Raw genomic sequence first — 25,099 nt, 5'->3', positions numbered from 1 at the left:
TAGTAAATGTTTAATAAATATTTAATAACAAAAATTAATAACTAAATGCTACTATTACTTGAAATATGTGTGTGGGGTCATGCTGAAAATATAATGCAAGGTAATCTGTCTTACTAATCCCTAATACCTCTCATTTCAGTCAAGAGAAGGCCCTGTCTAGCCTCATGAACCAGTCAGTCTTGGCACTTTGCTGCCATTGATTTTGGTATATTTCCACATAATCAAGCAGATTTCTCTAGGCAGGATATCAGTGTAGACAAGAATTCTTTACCCTTGACATTATTAGCATTTGGAGTGGATAATTCTGTTATCTGGGGTCTTTCTGTGCACTGTAGTGTGTTTGGTGTCATCCCTAGTGACTGGTTCACCAAATATCAGCAGCATCACTGCAATGCGTGATGGTCATAGGCACAGATATCTACCACCCACTGAGAAAGGCCCGGTATGGGCCGAATATGGCACAAAATTGCAAAATTCACTGTGGATATTCACCACTGTTTTAAACCTTAAAACGTTTAATTAGCTGAATGAGTAGCAGACTTCTTCCTGACAATTCCTATGAAAGATGTCACACCTTGATTTGAAAAATCAACAGTATGTTCATGGTAACTCACACCTTCATTCGAGGTCAAGAAAGTGTGGAGCCGAATGTCAAAGGAGCCAAATCTACTCTGTTGTTTAAGTTCTTGTGAACTCAGTTAAAAATCCAAACCAGACTCATTTTGTGAGCAAAGAAGGCCATGTTCTTTTCCTGGGCCAGCTGTGCTGCTTCGAAGGTTCTCTCACTGAGTGCAGTCACAGGGAACATCCTGTGACTCAACAAAGTTGACTGAGCTCAAGCCCAGCCTCCCTGTGAGGCTGAAATCTTTCAGTCTTCTCTAGCCTCTGTGTCTACCCTCCCACATGAGGTGGCCAAGGAATCAACCTATTATCATCATGGATAACTGTGCTAGTTTCACAGTTCACCTCAGATGCCTCCCCGCGTGTCAGAAAGGATGAGCAACTTTCCTTCAGAGTGGCAGCTGCTGGCCTTTCCAGGGACAGGTCTCCACAATCAAAACACTCACCGTCCCCAGCTGTGGGGATGATGGGCTGGTTATGGCAGATTGACCGAGGTCCTGCAGTCAACACATCACTTCCTTGGCCTTGGAGCCCCAGATGAAAAGAGCAGACTGCCTAACAGCTCATGGCCCTTAGCTATCAATTTGATTTAGCAACTGCACTGCCACTCCGACAGCTCTGCAGCCAATTAGTGAACCCAAGTCATCAGCATTAATTTGCTCACATTTCCCCCTGCAAATTGCTAATTGGTTAAACTAAGCAGTGGTTGGCTAGACTGCTGGGCTGGAAGGAGAGGTTGGAGCTGTATCCCTTTCTTGCTAAGTAAATTTAGGATAAAGGGGGCAGTAAAGGACAAACTTCCCTGAACTCCTTGCAACTTAGAATCGTTGCTTTGCCCAGTGAGACGTTATTAGGCTTGACAATTATGGATGCTGTTCTGTTTCTCTCAGGCTAGCAGTTCTCAACCTGTGAAAGCCCCTATCTTTTCACAGTGGTTGCCCAAGACTACTGGAAAACACAGATATTTACATTACAATTTATAAAGGTAGCAAAATTATATTTAGGAGTCAGAAATGAAAATAGTTTTATGGTTGGGGTTCAATATGAAGTATTGTATTGAAGGGTTACAGCATTATAATCTAACCAGCACCCCATAATTACAGTTCCTTAAGAGACTAAAATTATCCTCCTCAACCTTGATGAAGCCGGGTATTTGTTTTTATAAATCAATATTGATATAGATGATGTCGTATGTAATAATGTCAGTCTGGTTATTATTCCTCATAGCTGAACTCTTTCCCACTCTTGCAATCTCTGTTTTTCTTTTCATGTTTTGTTACTCAGGAAAATGACTTTTGCAAACTCTAGCATATATCCTTTTTCCTATAGGTGACTGTTAACTTTCCCTGCTTGCTCACATTCCTTTCTACAACTGTGTAATGTCTGGTAATGAGTGAACCACTTTATAGTGATGCCTTCGCACTTGATAACTCTCCCATGAGACTATTATCACCAGGCACTAGTAATGCTGCTTCTTCCTGTTAATTTTTCAACCTGGTATTTAGAAATGACTCCCCACTATTGTAGACCCCTTGTCACTTTAATGTACTTTGATTGTCATTTAAGCCTGCTCAGACATCTACAGGTATCCTTGAATTAAACTGTATCCAAAACACCAGTTGACTATGTCACCATCTATTTTTCATAAGCTTTTGCAAAACATGTCCATTTTGTTTTGTTTATTCAAGTTTCTAGGTCGTCAAGATTTGACTGATAGACATATTAGTAGAGAAAATTGGGAGGCAAATTTTGATGAAAGCTTCTAAAACTTCTAAGGAGGCAAGCAAGTCAAAGTAATACATGTATGTATGCAAGAGCTAAGGTGATATACCTTTTCTACGTAGCTGGGAAGGTGCTAGATGACTAGCGAATGGTGGTGATGTCGGTGCTATTCTCCCAGTCAGTGAAACACAGGAAATAGGACACACTTTCCTGAATCATGAACTGAGTATGGGACCTCAACCTCTCACAGGCCCGTTTTCCCCCTAACTAGTGATTTTAGCCATTACAGTACACATAAATTCATTCCCATCTATCTTTTGATTTAGTCTGTAGTTTCAATTAATAGATGCTTTAAAATATATTCTCATAATGTTTAAAACACAAACTAAAGCAGGTTTAATGGAAATGGCTGTTATTATTTTCCTTTATGGCTTAAATAAAGACATAGCTACTCAGTCTTTGATCCTATGAGAAAATTTTGTGCTCACAATGAAGGATAGTTTTGAGATCAAACTCTTCTTTCTCTTCTGTTTTCTCTTCATTTCCTCCTTTATTGGCTTTTTCTTTAGTAACAACATTGATATTTTATGGCTCAGATTACATATAATTTGGCAAAGGCTATTCACTGTCAAGATACAATTTACACACATCAGACATTCCCTTCCTGGGAGTTCAGAGATGTGCCATAGTAACTGAGTCCCTGAAGCTCAAGTCGTGGAAGGACAGAAATCTGATTTTCAACTATATAAAGGGACACAGAGAACCAACTTTAATTTTCTTTATTTCTTTTTAATATTGTAAGAAGATATTCTGACAGGCTTTGCAAAATAGGTTGCCATGCAATATATTGTCAATAAAGAGCTATCTACTTCTCAGGAATGATTGAAACTATTTCCTGGGTATCTCTGAAGTCCTTCCCAGATACAGTGTTTTATGATCAAGGGCATAGTAAACTCTACTGTTACTCCAATTTTGAGAAATTAGGTTTTTTGTTTAATCTGACTTTTTTTTTTTTGTAATACAGTCTCATTATGTATTGTAAGCTAGCCTTTATTTCATTATGGATTCCAGGCCAGTCTTCAATTTATGCTGATCCTGACTCACTCTCCTAAGCCAAGGGATTACAAATGCATGCCACCATGCCTGGCTCATGCCACCATGCCTGGCCTCTGTTTCACTTATCCTTACTGTCCTCTGCTTAGTGATTCTCTCTTATTAGGGATTAATTACATTATAACATCCCATAAAGAATAGAATTCAGCCACTGTTTTGTGTAAGTTTTTCAGTCAGAAAGTAAGCAGTTGTAATTACTTAACAGATAACGTTAGTATGCTTATGCCAAGGCTTCAAGCACCACGGTCCTTCCATCCTGGGGTATAAAGGATGGTATGAACTCTTTTTCATGAATGAAACCAACAAATGAAAACAACTTCAAATTAAAAGTATGTTGTAAAGAGCCATTAAGTTGGACACATGAACTTGGGGACAGCTTCCGTAGGTCTGTTTCATCTGGAAGATGAAGGTAGTAAAGATGCCCAACACGGGGCTTACTACACACAATTGGCACTCTTGAAACCTCCTCCTCTGATGCTTCAATGATGCTTAGAAATTGTATGAGACTTCCCTGTATTTCGTCATGGTTGGGTTCTCATAGGGGACTTACATTTTTCTGTGATCCTACAATAGAACTTTACCTACCTACAATCTCAATTGATAGCTTCAGTTTCTAACTGAGACAAAAATGTAAGTAGCAGAAAGAAGGATGGTTCAGATTCTTGCTGCCTTATATGCGCTCCCCAGTGCCTCTGTACATTCTTTTCTCCTGGGAATAGAGATGAGTTCCGCACTCTCATGGTCGGTCTTTTCTCTTTTTAAGATTGTACTTCCTAACACCAATCTCAGGAAAGCAAGTCAGATGTATCACCTCTATCCTTATGTCCTCCATACCTCCATTATACCCTCTCCTCCTCTTAGATTATTTCTTAAGTTCAGAAACATTTTATATCTATATCTAATATATTATATATAACCATAATATATATCACAATTATAATGTATGAATATATTTGAATTAATTAGATTAAGATGATAATTAATGAATTAATGTATTAAAATATAGTATATATATGATATATAATCTCTATATATGTAGAATCTATGTAGAACATAATGTATATATATATATATATTCATTCTAAGATGAAATATATTTCCTTTTTGGCTAGTGCAACTACTTAACCATTTTTCCAATAACCTATTGAGTCATTTTTATGTTTTATCTACAATTTATCTTCTCCAGTTTTGTGTAAAAGCCATTCCATGAGTAATTAACCCATCCTTATAACTCTGAGCATGCTTTTATAAAACTTATCAATGCATTTCATGTTTCTGAACTCAATAATTAATTCTTGAATGTCATGTTTGACATTTTTGATCATAGTATCCTTTGTAAAAATTTTTGACACATGACTTTGGGTTTTTTAAGTGCCTGTGAATTTCTTTTTATTATTTGTTCTTCTGAATCTCTTTGATAGCTATATTTTGATAATACCCCACATCTCTCAGTCCCTAGTCAATATTCCTTCTCTTTGTGTAACTGTCCAGTCTTATGTCTGTAAATATGTGTGTCTGTATATTTGTGTGTATGTTAACATTTATATTGACCAAGCGCAACATATCATATAAACATTACACATTCATACACACAACCACCTGAATGTTACCACATAAATATATAAAAAGCACCTCAAAGTTAATATACTAACATGTGTTACTATACCTTGCTCCTTCTGTAGTACTATAAATGAAGTTCCGGTCTTTAGAGAAAAGCCTTGAAAATATTTTTGGGAATCTTCTTTCTGGTACCCATATTTTCAAGAATTGTGTCATTGTTACCTTTAGAATCCACCCACAATCCCACTACCTCCTCCTTCTTTCCACACCACGGTGCTATAAATTAACACTGTTGTTCATCTGATTTATTATAATAGTATCTCCCCTTTCCTGTATCCTGTTTTCAATACAGGTACAAGAGTGAATCCATGAATCATAAATTATATCATCCACACCTCAGCTCAAGGCACTATGTTATTATTATTCAACTTAGAGTAATAAAAACTCCTGTGACTGAGAATGAAGGAAGCAGAGCTATGGCTGTTTAACAGGTTGATGACTATCAGAGGATTATATTTCCATCTGCAAAAGGTCAAACAGCAGGATGTCTCAACAGACTTAGAGAAACAAATGAAGTTAGTGTTCCCCTGAGAGTCAACAGGGCTCAGCTAGAAGAACTTTAATCAACAGCCCACCAAGGCAGACTTATGGTGGAGGATTTTGGCCAATCCATGATCTGGGTAGGAAAAGACCTTGTGTTAGAATTTCCTGTAAAATAAGCCCCTTTATCTGTGCTTTTCTTCACTATTGCAGTGGAATGTAATTTCCTGTATGCCTCTTTATTCACATAGATCTTTTCCTTTCATGTTCCTACCAATCTTTGATTTAACTTCAAGTTCTCATAACAGCTCGTAAGTTCTAACAAGTTCTTTGTGTTCTAATGCCCAATAATTTCTCAGACTCTTTCTTTGTCTTCTTCAAACACATGACCCTGAGAGCTCTTCACTATCTATTTTATTTGAAATTGTCTTTCTCATATGATTAGATGGTTCCTTTCCTTTCCACTTTCAGTTCTCTTGAAGTGCACCTTCCCTGACCACTCTTCTATCAAACTGTAAATAGTCTATCTACCCTTTCCTTCACCTTGCCCTGCTTCATCATCTCTTTTATGACATATTTATAGGATTATTATCTGTGCATCTCTAGGATCATTATACCAACAGAATATAAGTCCCACATTTTAGCATTTTGTTTTAGCATTACTATGGCCTCAGGATCTGGGGAAATGCCTGAAATAAAACAAACAAAGAACACATTGCCAATGAATGAGGGGAGAAAGAGGGAATCAAACAATGATAGCAGATAACATTACAAATGCTATATGGCAGCCAGAGAAGAGAAAACAGAATAAAATGGGAGCCTCCATTAAGCTCTCCCCTTACCTTTATTCTATCCATTTTTCCTACATTGAGATATATATTACTATAGCTTTGTTTTTAGCTGTAACTCAAGGGGTCATCCCTTTCTTATTTTTAAAAGGCACTAAGGCTAAACTATACATATATTTCCAAATCTGACCAGGAGACCACACAGTATCAATATTCTATAAAGCTAATAGAGTCAAAGAATGCACTCTCTGAGGAATGACACAGAATACGATTCTCAGGGGACAGTTAGCAGCAGACATCCATCCTATCCACTGGAATGGGCCTATGATGCCTGGCAGATCCGGCTATTATTTATCCACACACCACACACACAGTTTCCAGAGGATATAAAGTTGAGGCTATTACTCAATCAATTTAGCAAGCATTGACAGGTTCTTCATTGCAGTAGAAATTTAGCCCCCGAGTTTGCAGTGGAGGGACACATGGGCAGTGGGGTCAGTGAAGAGACTTATGGTCATGGGCGTTCTCATTGCTGAGTAATAGAAAGGTGTGCCAGGCAGGCACACAGGACCTTTGATGGAGAGCTTCATATGTCAGGCAAAGGTACTTTGGCTTGATTCAATAGGCAATAAACAAGGAGTCATTGTATTTTCTTAGATGGGATAGAGGTGGTGACATGGGGAAAGCATTGTTTAGAATGATTGAGGAATCCAGCTGCAACCCTGTCAGACCATAGTCCTTGAATACCCTGTACCAGAACCATCCTGGAACATAGGCATTAGTTGGTCTAGAGCAGGGCTGGTAATCTACATTCCAATTAGAGTCTTTGTAGATGAGGCTGAAGAATTGACATTTTAAACCCACTAAGCCATTCTAACTAATTCTAGTTTTTGTATTAAGGAAAAATGTCCCTTTCAAGCTGTGAGCTGCAGTCCATTAGTGAACTGCAAAAAGAGACCAAATGAATATATTAGGGAGCACTGGTGAATAAATGTTGTATGATTATACTTATATATAGTTCAAAATAGCATAATTCATCAATAATTAAAAGTAGAACAAGATTTTCTGGGGTGAGGTTAAAGGATGACTTAAAAAGGATATAAAGAAGGGGTTGGAGCATTTAGAATCTGACTACATCTTGATTTGAGTGTATATAGTTATAAAAATGAATCCAATCATACATTGAAATTCTGTGCACTATTGGGTGTCAATTATTACTCAGTAGTAGCAATAACAGGAAATTCTGTGATATATATATATATATATATATATATATATATATATACACACACACATATATATATATATATATATACATATATATATATATATATATATTTACATTGTGGGTGTGTGCTTGTTTGTGCTATGTATATGTGGGTGTGCATGTGTGCTATATACTCTTTGTCAGTCTTGAAGTGTGTGTTGTATTTTTACATGTGTGTTACATAGTGCTATGTACATATACATTTATGTGTGTTTCTGTAGTATGTATACATGAAGTGGTATGTGTGTGTGTGTGTGTGTGTGTGTGTGTGTGTGTGAATGTGTGTGTACTAGGTGCGATTACTAAACAGAGATCTACGTTTTATTTAGTGGCATGGGTTTTGCACAAGTTTGAATCCCTTCATGGATGAACACACACCAGAAGTGATCATTTTGTTATATGCCTCTCTTTTGGTGTCTTTGTACAGTATTTGGTTTTTAAAAATAATTTTTAAAAACATTTCATCTTTCACTAAAAATAGATTATTTTCTCATAAAATATATGGATACAGTTTTCCCTCCCTCTATATTTTCTAGGTGCTTCCCTATTTCTCTTTTGCCTGATTCTCCCATTCTTGCCATTCCTCACCACCCCACACCACCTGCTCATAAAAACAACTTCCGCTCCTAGGGAGAATGAATACACACCATAATTATCTTTCTGGGTCTAGGTTACCTCATTCAGGATGGCTTTTTCTAAATCCATCAGTTGACCTACAAATTTCATGTTGTCATTTTTGTTTCTCTGTTTTTTTGCTTTAATTTTTCCCTATGTTTCTTTTCTTTGTTTCTTTGTTTCTCTTCCTTTCTTCCTTTCTTCCTCAATCCCTCTTTCTCTTTCTTTCTTTCTTTCTTTCTTTCATTCTTTCTTCCTTCCTTCCTTTCTTCCTTCCTTCCTTCCTTTCTTTGTTTCTTTCTTTCTTTCCTTCTCTCTTTCTTTTTGTTCTGCTCTTTTCTGAGTAATACTCTATTGTGTAAAACATACCACATTTAACCTATTCTTTAGTTGAGGAGTATCTATATTATTTTCAGTGTCTGCCTATTATAAATAAAGTAACAGTGAATATGGTTGAACAAGTTTCCCTATGGTAGGGAAGAATCCTTTGGGTATATCACCAATAACATTACTGAGTCTTGTTGTAGATTGAATCCGAACTCTAAGATTAACTGTCTTATTGACTTTCATAGTGACTGTACAAATTTTCACTTACACCAGCAATGGAAGAGGGTTCCCTTGCTCTATGTCATTGTCAGCATGAGCTATCACTGTGTTATAAAACTGGCCATTCTAACAAGTGTAAGATAGAGTCTCGAAGAAATTTTGAATTGTAATTCCTGATAGTTAAGGGTGTCTTTAAGTGTTTCTAAGCCTTTTGAGTTTCCTCTGTTGAGAACAGCCAGATTAAAATGTGTACCACATTTTAAAATTAGATCATTTGGTTTTGATATCTAGTTTCTTGAGTTCTTTCTTTATTTTGGATATTAGCTCTTCGTCAGATGTGGAGTTGATAAAAGTCTTTTCCTATCCTATAGGCTACTGAATTTTCTGAAATGATGGCACCTTTGATATGCAGAAATTTCTTCATTTCATGAGGCCTCATTTATTACGTGTTGAATTTAGTGCTTATATTATCTATGTTTTGTTCAGAAAGTCTTTAAATGTTTTCATGGCCATTCTACCCTTTTTCTTCAATAAGAGAATGTATCTTTAATGTATCTGGTATGTTGAGGTTTTTGAACTATTTAGAGTTGAGTTTTGTATAGGGTAATTGGTATGCATTTATATGCAGGCATCTTTCTTGATGAAAATCATACTTCTTGAAGACATTGTCTTTTTTTCCAGTGTGTATTTTTGGTTTCATTATTAAAAATCAGGTTTCCATAGGCATGTGAGTTTATGTCTGGGTCTTTAATTTAATTTCATCGATAAAATATCTGTTTTATGTCATTATCATAAACCTTTATTACTGTAATAATTAATAAATAATAATTATTATTTATTATGATATAATATCATGAAGATGTGTAGCATAATTTGAGGTCAGAAATAGTGAGATTTTTCACAAATCTTTAATTTTTAAGGAATTTTAAAGCTTTCCTAGATATTTTTTTTTTAATATAAAGTAGAGAATTGTTCTTTAAAGATCAATGAAGATTAATGTTAGATAGTGTTTGAATTAGGTTGTATATTGCATTGAATTTTTAGATTGCTTTTGGTAGCATGACCATGTATACTAAGTTAATCTCCCAATCAATGACCATAAAAGACTTTCTAAGGGTTTTACTACTGTGGACAGATACCATGACCAAGGCAAGTCTTATAAACAATATTTAATTGGGGCTGGCTTACAGGTTCAGGGGTTCAGTTCATTTTTATCAAGGTGGGAGCATGGCAACATCTAGGCAGGCATGGTGCAGAAGGTACTGAGAGTTCTAGATCTTTATCTGAAGGTTGCTAGAGGAAGACTGGCTTCTAGGGAGGTAGAGTTAGGTTATTAAAACCCATGCCCATAGTGACACACCTACTGTAACAGGACCAAACCTTCTAATAGTACCACTCCCTGTGCTGAGCATATAAAAATTAAACCAGAGACCTTTCCATCTTTTGACATCTTCTTCAGAATCTTTCTTCAAAGTCTTTTAAAATAATACTAGTTTTTCATTTGCTTGGTTAAAAGAACCCAAGATATTTTAAATTATTTGAGGCTATCATAAAAGGTGCTGTTCCTTTGATTTTTTTTTTTCAACAAAGTGGTTGAATATAAACTTTACTCTAACAAATCAGTAGCCTTCCTCTACTCAAAGAACAAACATGTGGAGAAAGAAATTAGGGAAAAGATACCCTTCACAGTAGTCAGAAACAGTATGAAATACCTTGGTGTGACTCTAACTAAGCAAGTGAAGGACCTGTATGACAAGAACTTCAAATCTCCAAAGAAGGAAATCGAGGAAGATCTCAGAAATTGGAAAGATCTCCCATGCTAATGAATTGGAAGGATCAACATTGTAAAAATGGCCATCCTACCAAAAGAAATCTACAGATTCAATGCAATTCCAATCAAAATTCTAACCCTATTCTTCATAGAGTTGGAAAGACCAATGTGCAATTTCATATGGAATAACAAAAGACCTAGAATAGTGAAATCCATCCTCAACAACAAGAAAAAATCTCTGAGGGAATCACTATCTTTGACCTCAAGCTATATTACACGGCAATTGTGCTAAAGACTTCATGGTACTGGAACAGAGATAGGCACATGGATCAATAGAATAGAATAGAAGATCCAGAAATGAGCCCTCACATATATGGTCACCTGAATTTTGACAAAGGAGCTGTAAACATTCAATGGAAAAAGGACAGCCTCTTCAACAAATGGTGTTGATCCAACTGGCACTCAGCATGAAGAAAAATGAAAATAGACCCTTTCTTATCTCCTTATACAAAGCTCAAGTGTAAGTGGATCAAAGATCTCCACATTAAACCAGGTCCACTGAAATTATTAGAAGAGAAAATAGGGAAAACCTTAGAACACATAGGCACAGAAGAAAATTTCCTGAATAGAATACCAATGGCTTATGCTCTAAGGTCAAATATTGATAAATGGGACTTAATAAGATTGCAAAGTTTATGTAAGGCTCAGGACACTGTCAAGAAAACAAAATGGCAGCCAACAGATTGGTAAAAGATCTTTACCAACCCCACGTCAGATAGAGGCCTAATATCCAAGGTATACAAAGAACTCAAGAAGCTAGACACCAGAGAATCAAATAACCCTATTAAAAAATGGGGTACAAAGCTAAACAAAACGTCCTCAATTGAGGAATATCAAATGGTTGAGAAGCATCTAAGGAAGTGCTAAACATCATTATCCATCAGAGAAATGCAAATCAAAACAACCCTGAGATTCTGCCCCACACCAACCAGAATGGCTTAGATCAAAACTTCAGATAACAGCAGTTGCTGGCAAGGATGCTGAGAAAGGGGAACACTTCTCAACTGTTGGTGGGGTTGTAAACTGCTACAATCACTCTGGAAATCAGTAAGGCGATTCATCAGAAAATTGGACATAGTACTACCTGAAGACCCAGTTATTCCACTTCTGGGCATATACCCAACAGAAGCTCCAACATACAGCAAAGACACATGCAGCACAATGTTCATAGCAGCCCTATTTATAATAGCCAGAAGCTGGAAAGAACCTAGATGTCCTTCAGTAGATGAATGGATACAAAAATTGTGGTGTATTTACAAAATAGAGTAATATGCAGCTATCAGAAACAATGACTTTATGAAATTCTTAAGAAAATGGATGCATATAGAGAATATCATCCTGAGTGAGATAACCCAGTCAAAAAAGAATAGACATAATTTGCAGTCACTGATAATTGGATACTAACCCAAGAAAGCTCTGAACACCCCAGAGACAACTCACAAACTATATGAAGTTCAAGAAAAAACAAAGGCGAAAAAAAAAAACATTATGCATAATCTTTACACACCAAGAAAACTTTGAATAATTCCAGGTTACATCTTGTTTTAAATGTACTTCATGCACATTGTAATTAGTAAGAGTTTAATACACACTATCAAACCTTTAAAAAAAATCATGTACTGACAAAAATGTATTCATATACTTTTATGCAAAAATGCTTAAAATCTTTGTTTTTTACATAAAGTGTTTTAATTTGAAAAGAAAAATAAAAAAATATTTACCCACTAACATTCTAGCTATAGGAAATCTGAGATGGGCAGATCTTCCACATTCTATTTCTACATCAAGTACGGAGGTATATACTCTGTTCATCTCTTTTCTGTAAAGTAATTACTTAAAAAAATTCATGTTCACATAAAAGTGAGTTTATTAGAAACAGTTAGAAGCAAAAAACAAAAAAAGTGATCTCTTATTTTATAACTGTGAGTTTTTCAAGTTCCTGGTGGATGTTTCATAGACCCTACTCAGTGCAGAAGGCCTGGAAGATCAAGAAAGACTTGGGGATGTTGAATCTGAGGACAGAGTCAGGACGTGAATGTAAGGAAAAGAGTTTGCTTGCATGCACACGCTGCCTTCTTCCCACTCCATCTATCTACACCTTCCGTCTGGTGGATAAAATAAGCCACACTCAGCTGACTCACATGTCAGTCATGTTCTGAAATGCCCCCACAGATGTGAATTTTTGTCTATCTTAGATTTTCCTTAATTTAGCAGGTTGAAAATGAAGGCAAGTCATTGCAATATTAATGTCTATCAACTTGAATCTCTACCATATCTCATTATGATGTACTTAATTTCTAAAAAGAAGATAATACTAATGTCATTAAGTCTATGTAATGTGGTCTAACTATCCCTTATACAACAAAAATGTACTGAGTTTTTACACAGTGTTGAGAGCAAATTCCATTAAATAGCACTGGTTCTTCTAACATCTCATACCTTAAATATGATAATATAGACTAATGAAAAATTAAGTACTAGTGTTCATTCAATGCCATGGCAAATTAATAGGAAAAATAAAAATTATCTACTTAATCTGGTTGTATATAAGCACACATCTATTAATGACAATTAATATTCTTACAGAAATAACTAGTCACAATGTTATAATTGATATTTGTCAGTACCTTTTGCCCATTCTTTATTCTTGTCAGCTTTAGCACACTCATCAATAATGACTCACATCTGTAAGTAAAATCCATGAAGCTGTTCATCATCCTACCAGGATTATGTTGTTACAGTTTCTCTTTTACCCAATCAGAAAAAGAAATTGTAATAAAAGGAGACATGCTATAAGGATCTCCTATACTATAGATATACATTTCCTTATGGCCATCTTAGACTAGTGGCTCAAAGTCCCTCTAGGAATTTGCATAATCACCACCAATAAGACTATGGCTCTGTTCTTACCCAGTTGATTCTAGGATAGCATGAGCCCAAAGTCTCAACTATCAGTTTAATTGAACAATTTTATCTTTTGGGGAGAAACATTGTCATCTCTAGAACCAAAGCATCAGGCCAGGAGAGCATAAATTAATTGGGACACAAAGTCTTCTAGTCAGTCCTGGGAGTGATGGTGAATGGTATGATTCTCATTTTCATCACTTGATTCCTAGATGCATGAATAATATTTATGAGAAAGGTGCTACATATTGGACACTGATGCGGAGCTCATACAAACTTCAGGAAAAGCTTTGTTCAGCTCTATCAGTTGGTTTTGGCTGACACTTTGGTCGGGGTAAATAAGAGCTTATCTGTAGCCTTCATTATATAGTTATCTTTCTGCCTTTACAGTCACATTTCCTGAATTCTTCTCCTACTTTTCCTCCCCCATGTGTTAGCTCCCCATAATTTCTCTTTGACTTGGTTCTCAGATTGAGTATATGTGTTACTTTATATGGTTATGCGTATAGAATGTTCTGGAAGACTAAAAATGTCTTGAGGTTCCTATATGAATACATGAGCTCTCAGAATAGTTTTTAAACATAAAGCCTTTCTCTGGCCACCTGTATTTAGGGATAACAGGAATGGCCACTGCACTTCTACCACTTCATATTGTCACAGGCACCTACATTTCATCCTTATCTGTTCTTCCTTTTTCTGCATTGCTCACTATTCTTCCCTTCTTCATCTATCAGAAATGAAGTTCATCTTCCTCTCCTTCTTCTTATCTTGGCATTTGTAAGGAAAGAGGAAGAACAGAGATTCAGGTGACACTAGATTGACATTTAGGAGCACAACACTAGGAGAGTTCCCTGAGCTTTCAATGGGCTATGGTTTTCTGAAACTGTGGAGAAAAGAAATAAAGAAATATAGCAGAGTCACTGCCTTTCTTCTGATTGCTGCCATGGGAATAAAGATCAAAGTCTTTATCTGTGATTATCCATCAGACAAACTAAATCAAATTCCCAATTTACACTCAAGGGTAACTATACAATCTTTCAGAGCACATCCATCCTCTAATCTTGATTGTTTTTTTCTGTTCCCTAAGGCTTACAGGGTGTATGAAGAAGTTTTCTTGCTACTATTAGCTACCCAATGTATGGATTACTACTGAACAGTAGGTGTTCTCTGGGCAGGGATCTGATCTTTCTTTAGGCATATGATAACTTTAATACATACTCTGTGAGCAGAGGCCTGTTTATCAGTTTCAGGGTGACCTGGTAGAAAGAAGGGTGTGAAACCAACCAACATTTTTGTCCCACTAGGGCCTTTCCCTGAAGACAAGTCAGTCATAGTTATTAAAGTCCATAAGTTTAATAATATAAGCAAAAAAAGAAAAGGTGGCTTAGAGGCCCAAGGTTATGTTTGAATTGCTGGATTTCAACTCAAAGACTATAATCTTCCCTCCAGAATGAAGACTTTCAATGGTCTCTTTTTATAGACATCCTAAGAAACAGATATGTGCACACAGAAGATGATGGGCCACAAGGCAAAGAGAAAGATCATTTGTTAAGGAGAAGGACAAGCTTCATTGTAAATCTGAACAGCCACAGAAAATGCAAAGGTTAGAAGTTGCCTTATTTGTAGAGTATCAGTATGGCCTGTTTAATTCCTGCATGCTTTATTTTCATTGCTTGTGGAGGTGAGTATTTTTTTTTTTTTTGAGTGACTCTTTAATCTAGAAATAACTGCCACTAATAGAATGGTGACCAGAGGTCATTTTTCTGCCCTCTAAAGCCCAGATTGCATGTATTGGGTAGATATTAATGAGTTGAAATGTTGCACACTAAAAGGGGGCTTATTAAATCTCTGGAAATTAACAAAACTTCCAATGCACAGAGTAAACAGTTCATTAATCTCAAAATTGATTACTTCCGCAAGGCATGGGTGTAAGGGCAGAAATTACTGATGGAGAGGGGAGACTCTCTGACCAGAAGTTACCTGCAGGTTTTACATGGATCTCAAAGGGTGCACGTTTCAAAACTCATCTGCCTGTCTGTGTTAGATATTTTGTAATGCATGTTTGAGATATGCAGGATCTAGTAAATAACCCTTTACTGACATTACCATAAAGAGCCCCAATAAACTTGCTAATTCTCTAAGCTGACCTGATTATAATTCTTTCTTAGATCTGTTGTTGATGCCCTTCATATGGGGTGTAAAGAGACATTTTCTCATGACTTCATAGTTATAGTCACAAAACAAGTGAGCCATAATTTTTAGACATGGTTTCTCTCTTGCCCTCTCCTTTCTCTGTGCCCTCTATGAGTAGATAGAATTTGCCTGATTACCCATGATAAGTAGATCAAGTGGGGTTTCCTCTGGGAAGTCAATAAATTTCTGCTCTTTCTTTCAAATTCTCTGCCTGCCTCTCTTTGCCTAAATTCCAATATCTGTTTTTTTATTGGATTTTTAAAAATTTTTTAAATGTTATACCCTTTCCCAGTTGCCCCTCCACAAACCTCCTATACCACCCTCCTCCCGCTGCTTCTGCCAAAGCCTGACAAATACAGATATTGAGGTTCCAAGTCAACCATTAGACTGAGAATGGGGTCCTCAATGGAGGAGTTAGATTAAAGGAGCTGAAGAAAGAACAACAATATCAACCAACCAGAACCCACCAGAACTCCCAGGAACTAAACCACCCAAAGAACATACATAAAGAAACCCATGGCTCCAGCTTCATATGTAGCAGAGGATGGCCTTGTCAGGCATCAGTAGGTGGAGAGGCCCTTGTTTCTGTGAAAGCTCAATGCCCCAACTTATGGGAATGCCAGGGCAGGAAGTTAGGAAAAAGTGGATGGGTATGAGGTAGAGTACCCTCATAGAAGCAGAGGGAGGGAAGATGGAATAGGCGAAACTGGGAAAGGGGATAACATTTACAATGTAAAATTTTTTAAAAATCCAATAAAAGAAAAGAAACAAAAAGAAATGTTCCAGCAATATAGGGACTTAAATGTAAAAAGAGAATATACAACTAATATGAATACAACAGAAATTAATAAAAGTGACAATACTTATTATTTTTGTATCAGAAATCTTCATAATAAAATTGTTGATTTTAAACTATAAAAAAGAAAAAGAGACACATTTTTAACAAATGGTAATAACTGGAGGTCAGCATGTCGAAGAATGCAAATAGATTCATTTCTATCTTTTTGTACAAAGTTCAAGTCCAAGTGGATCAAGGACCTCTACATAAGACCCTATATTCTGAATATATATAAGAGAAAGTATGGAAGAGCCTCAGACACTTGGGCACAGGGGATATTTTCCTGAACAGAACACTAATGAATTTTGCTCTAAGATCAACAATCAACAAATGGTACCTCATAAAATTGCAATATACAATATACAAAAAGAACTCAAGAAGTTAGATGCTAGAAGACCCAATAACCATGTTACATATGGAATAGAGAGCTAAACAAAGAATTCTTAACTGAGGAAACCCAAATGGACGAGAAGCACCTAAAGAAAAGTTCAACATCCTTAGTCATTAGGGAAATGCACATCAAAACAACCCTGAGATTCCACATCACACCAGTCAGAATGGCTAAGATCAAGAACTCATGTGACAGTAGGTGCTGGTTAGGATGTGAAAAAAGAGGAATACTCCTCTATCATTGGTGGGACTATAAGCTGGTACAACCACTCTGGAAATCAGTCTGGTGGCTCCTCAGAAAATTAGATATAATACTACCTGAGGACCTAGCAATACCAAATATCCATTCTTTAGTTGCAGGGGATGTAGGAAAGTCACCTTTGCCAGAGGAGAGTCTTCACTGACCTGCTTCCTCTCTACTCCAGTGGTTATATTATTCAGATTCAGAGGGTCACTATGTGATTTAATTATATTCAATTGTAGTCTAAATGTATTATAACTGGGACCCTGCCATTACTCAACCTTAAGTTTTATTTGCTAATGAAAGAATGTAAAATCAACCAGCATTTATTATGAAAATACGTGTATGTATGTAGCACACACAAACTTTCCTTTGAACCATTTTAAATGTACAGTTTGGTGTTATGAATCACAATCTTGATACTCTACAAATTTTATCTTAATCTATCTTGAGAACATTTCATTTCCTATGAGATTTTTCTCACTACACAGTCACTTCTAATTCCCCTCTTCTGTCCCCCTTGGCAACCAGCATTCCATATCTGGTACCCGCATGTCACTACTATGAATATTTACACAAGTAGAATCAGACAATTGTCATTTTTTTTTCATTGATTTATTTCCTATGTCTTTAATGTTTATCCATGTTGCAGAGTGTGTAAGATGCTCCTTTACTCCTCAACGGCTTTATTTCTGTGTAGAATATGTTTGTGTTTATGTCATGTATGTGACTATATACACACACGTGTCATGGTGCATATCTGAAGGTTGAAGGCCAACTGCAGGGAAGGCACTTACTATTCATCTTGATGCTGGTTTCTTCTTGTTTAATGCTGCATATGTAAAGCTAGCTGTTTTGCATGCAAAGTCCTGGGAACTCTCCAGTCTCAACTTCTCAGTTTGCAATGGGAATGCTGGGATTGTAGATACATACTACCTTTGTCTGCCAGAATTTACACGGGCTCTGTCATTTAAATTTTGGTTTCAGTTGAGACAATTAATTGCATGGTTATCCTTTCAAAATCATTATTCTAGAATCTTCATAGTCATTGTAACTGAGCTCCTGTCCCGACAGGCTTACGATTCTTTTGAAAACATTTCCGTTTCCTAACCAAGCATCCGCTCTGTCATGAAAGTACAAGTGGAGTGTGTCAGTGGGTGGTGCTTTCCTGTATGATGGAAGTAGAGATACAAGTTGATTTTTCATGTAACTAGTTGAAAATCTTGCATACATCCCAATTTAAGAGACACGACTGCCCCAAGTCAGTTTGAATGGAAGAACATGGCTAACAAGCTTGAGGAAGCCAGAAAAGCTGCCTGACAGAAGTAGCTCTGCAATAGCTGAGAGAAAAGCCTGGAACATCCTACAAAGGGAATGTGCACATCTCTACTTTCCATTCTGAACCAAAGCCTCTCTCAAAGCTGTTAAGGGGGAAAGAGATATGTGATGTTCAACTCACAGAGATTTTTTTTTTCCTAAAAAGAATTTGCATCTTTTGTTGATGCCATAAATAGGAGAAGCCATCTGATCATATAACTGCAGGGAGTTTATTTCAGTTCAACAGATGAAACATGGCATACAAAAGAGATAATAGCTGGAGAGGCCCAGCATGAGTTGTTGAAACTTCTGAGCTTCTATGCTGAAGACCTGGGTTGCAGTATTTAGTGCCACAGGGCACCTCCCTTGGATCAAAGTTCTGAAAGCCCAGAGCTGGATTGGATGGTAGGCTTGTGCAACTATACTCCATGCTGGTCCATTGTAGACAAACTAATAAATACATCAGAATAATGTAGGTAAAAACAAACAATGATTCTATCCCTGAGCTCCTTCAAATCACAGGTGTTTGATCTGTAAATTGCTTTGTGGTCATTATAGAGTTATGTTGTGTGATTTCCAGCATATCTACATGCGGAAAGCTGTCTGACATGCTCCTATAAGAAGTGAACCAAGGCAAGAAGCATTCTAGTTCTTCCAAGGAGTTTCATAATTAACAGAAGCCAGGCTAAAATTGTATCATAATTACTCTTTAGTTATAATGGCTCCTAAGATCATGATTCTTTTTACTGCTACAACAGCAGCAGCAGCAGCAACAACAACAACAAAACACAATTAGTGGGTAATACTGTACATGAATACACTAGTCTCACACTTTTAGAAATTATAGTGATACCATGAACTACTCACCTAAACCTTTGTCTCTGTTTCTTCAGTCTATAACTGGAGAGCATTCCCTGGTGTCTTATAGCTGTTAGGAAACAGGGTGATGGAATTCTCAGAGCAAAATTGAAATGACTCCATGTTGTCTTTAAAGACTCCCTGTGTGCCTCATTCCAGGCTCTCTGTTTACACTGTCAGCTGTGAAGAGTGTTAACATGTAGATTTCCTGCCGAGAGTTCAGAGTTTCTTAGTCCATGTTCAAAATCTGTAAAAGGTATCGGATCCATAATATGTTGTAGAAAATATCAAAAAGAAGAAAACCTTTTATCCCATAGTAATGCCAGCTCCCATAGAATCCATAGCACTGTGGGGTATCCATATCTTAGCAACTCCATGCTGCCTCTGAGTACTCATAGACACTGACTTATTTTGACCCAGGCACAGTCCACTCTACCTGCCCTGGCTGTTTCTGTCCAGGGTGGTCCAGGACTGCCTAAGCATGTTGCTTTCACACACTGTTCTCCACCACCCAGTAAAAACATGACTCCACAATCAATAACTTATCAAACAGATTTATATGTTAAATTTTCAATCCACAATCCCTTTACACAACAATCTTACAACCAATTGACAAAGATATAAACTGCTCACCTAGATCAGATAAATTGCCCTATAGAAATCTTTAGAAATAATCATAACAACCTTATCCATCTAGAGATGCACCGAAAGAAACATCCACATCTGCTTTCATGTTGCCTCCTCCTCCATCCCCCTTTTTCTCCTCCTCTTCTCTCCTTACCAGAAATCTGTCCCTGGCTACTCTCTACTGTCAAATTGTGTGCTACCTTGACATCAACTTAAACAGAAGAACTAACACTGGGCTATTAAATGATTGAGACATAGACAAAAACTTACATTATGCTGAAGCCATTATGTATTGGGGTGTTTGCTTACTGCAACTGTGAGGCTTACTCTAGCCTCAATATAATCTATAGCTTCCTACCCCCATCATCTGCTTTGTCCATGCAAATATTTCCCTTCTTAAATTGCTGACTTTGATATTTACATCAAAATCTCCTACAAGCAAGATTATTTTGTTAGTTCTTTCCCACCCAGTTTTAGTAATTAACTCTTAGCTTCTCATTGGAGAATAGCACACGCTTCTTATTCCCCATTGAGATGTCTACTGATGCCCCAAATTATTTTCTCTGATCTCTTACATAATTGCAACATAAATTTGTCTAAATTAATATTTATTATGTAAAACGTTCTTCTCATGTTGAGACAGATCACAGCTGGGACTGACTTGTGAGTACAAAACTTGATTTTTTAATTTATTTTTAATATTTTGCTTTATCGTGGAAGAGTTTGGGTTTGTCTAGAGTTAATACTTTACTTTCCACCTTTTCGTCTTCAATTCAATGTTTTCTATTCCGTTTAATTAGCTTTCAGTGAGAAACAAAGCACCTAGTCCTACAGTGACTAATGTATGTGTATGGAGGTAATGCATAGGTCAGTGTTCCCTCTTCTCAGAGGAAAAGAGAAGAGGAAAATATGGGGAAGAGCTGTGATATGGGGGGGCTTGGAGGAGAGGGGTGGTTGTATTTAAATATAAAGTGAATAAGTGAATAAATTAATAAAAATTAGCTTGCTCTGGTCCATCTGCTTTCAACCTCTCAAGTCTGTCTCTTTCTTTTTAAAATTCTTCATTTATCGCCTAGTGTTTGATGTTTTTGTATATTGCTGTCACATTTTCGAGCCTTGAGAAAAGGATCATACAAAAATATGTGTATTGGATCTGCCATCTCTAGCTACAAAGTGAATTCAACTTAATAATCATCAATAATGCCTTGGAGCACAGACTTCTAATGCAAGAGCATCATGTGGATGATATCAGTGAGCTCTAACCTGTCACTGACCTCAGAAAACTCCGCTCCTGACAGGGATGCTACAAGGGAGATCAGTGTATATGTATTTAGACGGCTTGATAACTTTGCATTCACACGAACACTGTGGAGATAGTGGTATGGCAGCTCCTGGGAAAGAATCTACCAACAAACAGCACAAAGTATTACTTCTTAGGATTCATTCAAACAGACCTTAATTTCAATCTAATGTGACCAAAAACCTAAGTGTCTTTATTAGAAGTGACCACAGGAACGTTTAGAAGTGGGAAGGGGGAGAGTTGAAGGTATATTAATTGTTAACATTTCCAAGAGATTAGAAGAATATATTCTATCCAGACAAAATAGAAATGATGCAGTCCTAAGGATACTGGACAATGAGGTTTTGTAACAGATCTAATTATAATGTTAGAACACCGTAAGCCTAGCCATAAAATTTGATGTAAACCAATTGTAAATGCTATCAATGTTAAAAAGCTTAGCTATTATGCTATAGACAACAGCTAGCATAGGAACACATCCATCTCATATAAGAGGGATAGATGGAGCCACATAAGGAGAAATCACAAGAAAGCCACTGATACCTACTGTGTCCCACAGAATTCTTGTCCCTGTATTGCTGCCCAATTGGTTGACTTGACTTTTCCCATTTACCTTGGACTCATTTCAGTGTTCTTGCAAAGAGCAGAGACCAACCAACTGTTCATTCTGATCCAGAGTTTGGTTATCATAGCTAGAGCTGATAGATTCATTCTCACCCTTAGCCGCTCTGCCAGCTCTCTCCCTGAGGTTCATAAGTGTAAACAACTTTTGTCCATGCAACACAAGGACAGCAGTGTCCTGATCGACACCTAGTTCTTCCTTTTCTGTCATCGAGCTTCACACTCTAGATGGACCCAATCTTCCTTGTCCTATCTAAAAATTCCCTTTAGAAAATGCATATTCAATACCTAAGTTGGTCAGGGAGGACAGATCTTAGTTTTGTGCTCTCCAAAGAGATCAGCATCATGCAAAGAAAAGGGCTGGACAAATACTGAATAAGGCATTCAGAGACTGAAAACCTAGCTTCACAGTATGGCCATTATGCGGGGAAGCAAGTCTCTGATTTTTTTCCATAAAACGGTAAAATATGGATATACTCATAATATATTCTAAAGATCAAATTAGACATTTTAATTGGAAATAGATACTAAATTTTTAAATACTGGAGCCTGTTAAATATTATACATGTTAGGGATATATCAAACGTATATAGCAAAGTGTATATCTTGTTAATATTAGTATTTACAATGGTTTAATACTAAGAAAGAAATTTTAAAATACTGAATTAAAAAAAAATGAAACCCATCTAGACTGGGTTGAATATTGGCTCCGTCAGAAATCTTGAGTCCACCAGGGCTTTCTTTGAGCTGTGTTTTTCTGTGGTGTGACCTTCCAACTCTCTAGTCACCATTTTTGTTGACTCCCTGAGTCCTTGTTCATAATTGTTCTTTCCTCTGAAACTACAGAAAAATTTAAAAAGTGGTATTTTAGTGTCAAAATATTATTTCTAACCCAATTTAGGAGGAATATATATATATATATATATATATATATATATATATATATATATATATATATATATATATATATATATATGCCTTTTTGAACTTCCTAAAGATTATGAAATGATGTTTAAATGTAAATATAGAACCAAAGCATGATTCAGTCACTGCTTCCACAGTGCATAAGTGTTGTCAAGAACCCATTTCTTCATTCTTCCAGTTGCAGTGCTGGCTTAGTGGTCGAGAACCTTGCTTTGTGGAGGGAAGATTCCCACTAAGCATACCTGCTACTTTTGTTCACATTAAGCAGATTGAAAATTATAACGACTATCAGCTGTGACTATAATTATGGATCATTTAGTTTTCTTCAGTCTTGTTGGGCTACATAAACTGTCTAGTCTTAGATCCAGCATTACTGTAATGTTTCTATTAGCTTCCATTAACTCTCCTGTTGGATATCTCAATGAGCACTTTTCCTCTAGGCTCAAAGTTTGCCTTAGGGCTTTGTTAGAAAGGAAAGGATGGAGACAGGGTACTACTTAGACAGCTTTTTATGTCCAAAATGTCTCCTTTTTCTTTGAATAAAAAAAATTACATTTCTCCGTGAAAAGGCCTTCCTGTCAGTGAATGCACACAAAGGTTAATTGAAAGGACAACAGAGTTCCATCCTCCACAAGATGAAGCAGGATGCTTGCTTCTTTGAGTCATCCAGCAGTGAACTTGGGCTTCTTTGCCTATCCTTAAGAATGCTCCTTTCAAAACAATAATATTAATAATAATAAACCCAGAATTGTTCCTGTCTAAAGGAAACTCAGGGACAAGGAGTGGAACAGAGACTGAAGGAAAGGCTACCCACAGATCACCCTACCTAAGATCCATCCCTCCTGCAGACACCAAAACCTCACACTTGGTAATGCCAAGAAGCGCTTAGCTGATAGGAGCCTGGTATAGCTGTCTCCTGAGTTGCTCTGCCAGAACATGACCAGTACAGATTCAGACACTGGCAGGCAAGCATTTGACTGGGTCCAGGAAACCCAATGGAAGAAACGAAGGAACTGAAGGGAATTGCAACCCTATAGGAGAAACAGCAATATCAACTAACTGGACCACCCAGAGTTCCCAGGTATTAAACCACCAACCAAAGAACATACATGGAGGAATGGTTGGCTCCAGCTGCATATGTAGTGGAGGATGGCCGTGATTGTCATTAATGGGAGGGGTGGCCCTTGGACCTGTGCAGGCTTGAAACCTCAGCATAAGAGAACACTAGAGTGGGGAGATTCAAGTGGATGGGCAGGTGGTGGAGCATCCTCATAGAGGTAAAAGAGAGGGGAGATGGAATGAGGGGTAACAGAGGAGAAACAGGAAAGGAGGACAGCATTTGAAATGTAAATAAATAAAATAACCAATTAAAAAGAAAACATTTTTTTTTCCCTTTGGTTTGCATGGACCAGAACTGAAAATCACACTGCATTTGTTTATTTTTCTTCTGGCCTTCCAGACAGAATAATACAGGCTCCCTTCTTATCAATTAATTCAGACACCTTTTTCCCTCAAATCTCTCGGGAGCATTTAGAAAATATGAGAGGTGAAGGCAAACAAGGTGACTTGAAAACTGTGTTTCAAACCCCTGTCGCATCAGGTGGCTTCTGTGTCCTCCACAAGTACAGGATAAACAGACTTCCCTTCACGTTTCTGTTTGCAAACAGGCTGCGGCTTGGAGATAGTGCCAAAGATTTGATTACAATGCACATTTGTCCATAAACCCACAGGGCTCAGTTTCTTTATAGCCTTGAAGGTGATTTTTGAACATAATACAGTCATTACTTCTTTGAGTTTAGTTTTTTTGCACCTCTTTCTTTTCCTCCCTTTCTCTGCTTCCCCCAGCCCATTCTTTCTTGCTTCCTTCATCTACCCATTTTATACAGTTTAAGGTTTAAGCACAGGGGACCTTGAGAGGACGATTTCATGATTGTACGTGCATACGTATACACTTGTAGAGTACACAGTGGGCAGCCTTCCCCGTAGTTTCTTGGATGCTGTCAAGAGACAGGCTGTCTCACTAGCATAGAAATGGTCAGGTAGGCTCAGCTGGTTGACCAAGCCACTGGCCCCAAGAGGTAGGTTCTTTATTGCTTTCTTTGCAAACAGGAAAGTTTGTGCTTCTCACAAACTGCATAGTGATGAATGGAAGGAGCAACAGAGAACCAGTACTTGTGTAAATTTCGGGATAGAAACAAATCTCTTTTCGTGTCTGGTTTTATTATGACATCACAGATCGTTGCGGAAGATGGAATTAAAGCGTTTAACTGGGATAACAAAGAT

This window comes from Micromys minutus, assembly GCF_963924665.1.
Source record: "Micromys minutus genome assembly, chromosome: 2".
Lineage (NCBI taxonomy): Eukaryota > Metazoa > Chordata > Mammalia > Rodentia > Muridae > Micromys > Micromys minutus.
This window is presented reverse-complemented; position numbering follows the sequence as displayed.